We start from the raw sequence: 2212 nt of genomic DNA on the forward strand, positions 1-2212 counted from the left end.
TGAAAATTTTTAGTAACTTCAAAATAAAGTGAACCAAACTCAATAATATTGATAGCAACTACTCCTACAAGTGCCTAGGGCCTATATCATGCATCAAAACTACTTTTGACCATATAAATTTGACATGCAAGCTCAAGAACAGGGTCACCTAAGCAGCAAAAATTTGCAATGAATAGAGCACTAGAACAAAAACTAATTGGACCAATGGAGGAGTCACATACCAAGGAACAATCTCCCCAAGCAGTTTTGTGAGAGGTGCTTTGAGCAAGGAGATCGAAAATGGCAGCAAGATGAGCTAGAACTCGTGCTTGAGCTGGTTATTCGTGTTTGTGGGAGGAAGAAGGAGTGTGTGGGTGAAAGGATAAGTGGAGGAGGGACACCGTGGGCCCACGAGGCAGGGGGGCGCGCCCAGGGGGTAGGGCGCGCCCTCCACCCTCGTGGGCAGGTGGTTGACCCCCCTGCTGTGTTCTCAGTGCCAAATATTCTCAAATATTCTGAAAAAATCATATTTAAATTTCAGGGCGTTTGGAGAACTTTTATTTTCGAGTTATTTTTATATTGCATGGATAATCAGATAACAGACAGGAAAAACATTTATTTTTATTTTATTTAATATAAATAACAGAAAGTAAAAGTGGGGTACAGAGGGTTGTGCCTTCTAGTTTCATCCATCTCATGATCATCAAAAGGAATCCTCTAACAAGGTTGATCAAGTCTTGTTAACGAACTCATTCCGAATAACATGGAACCGAAGAAATTTCGAATAGCACTATGTTACCTCAACGGGGATGTGCACATCCCCAATAATAAGAATATCATATTTCTTCTTGACAGTAGGAAGAGGAAATTCAAAACCTCCAAATATAATTGATGGAATTTTTCCAATAGAGTTGATACTATGAACCTGAGGTTGTTTCCTCGGAAAGTGTACCGTATGCTCATTACCATTAACATGAAAAGTGACATTGCCTTTAGTGCAATCAATAACAGCCCCTGCAGTATTCAAAAAGGGTCTTCCAAGAATAATAGACATACTGTCGTCCTCGGGAATATCAAGAATAACAAAGTCCGTTAAAATAGTAATGTTTGCAACTACAACAGGCACATCCTCACAAATACCGACAGGTATAGCAGTTGATTTATCAGCCATTTGCAAAGATATTTCAGTAGGTGTCAACTTATTCAAATCAAGTCTACAATATAAAGAGAGAGTCATAACACTAACACCGGCTCCAAGATCACATAAAGCAGTTTTAACATAATTTCTTTTAATGGAGCATGGTATAGTTGGTACACTGGGATCTCCAAGTTTCTTTGGTATTCCACCCTTAAAAGTATAATTAGCAAGCATGGTGGAAATTTCAGCTTCAGGTATGTTTCTTTTATTTGTAATAATATCTTTCATGTACTTAGCATAACGATTGGTTTTGAGCATATCAGTTAATCGCATACACAAAAAATAGGTCTAATCATTTCAGCAAAGCGCTCAAAATCCTCATCATCCTTTTTCTTAGATGGTTTGGGAGGAAAAGGCATGGGTTTCTGAACCCAAGGCTCTCTTTCTTTACCATGTTTCCTAGCAACAAAGTCTTTTTTATCATAACGTTGATTCTTTGATTGTGGGTTATCAAGATCAACAGCAGGTTCAATTTCTACATCATTATCATTACTAGGTTGAGCATCATTATGAACATTATCATTAACATTACCACTAGTCTCAGGTTCATTACCAGATTGTGTTTCAGCATCAGAAATAGAGATATCATTTGGATTCTCAGGTGTTTCAACAATAGGGTCACTAGAAGCATGCAAAGTCCTATCATTTTTCTTTTTCTTCTCTTTAGAAGGACTAGGTGCATCTATTTTATTTCTCTGAGAATCTTGCTCAATTCTCTTAGGATGGCCTTCAGGATACAAAGGTTCCTGAGTCATTCTACCAGTTCTAGTAGCCACTCCAACAACATTATCATTATCTTTACTATTCAATTCATTGAGAAAATCATTTTGAGCTTTAAGTACTTGTTCTACTTGAGTGGTAACCATAGAAGCATGTTTACTAATAAGTTTAAGTTCACCTTTAACATTAGCCATATAATCACCCAAGTGTTCAAGCATATTTGAATTGTATTTCAATAGTCTACCAAAATAAGCATTAAATTCTTCTTGCTTAGCCATAAATTTATCAAACTCATCTAAGCATGGGCTAGCAAAT

Source organism: Triticum dicoccoides, chromosome 4A (genome assembly GCF_002162155.2).
Source record: "Triticum dicoccoides isolate Atlit2015 ecotype Zavitan chromosome 4A, WEW_v2.0, whole genome shotgun sequence".
Taxonomy (NCBI): domain Eukaryota; kingdom Viridiplantae; phylum Streptophyta; class Magnoliopsida; order Poales; family Poaceae; genus Triticum; species Triticum dicoccoides.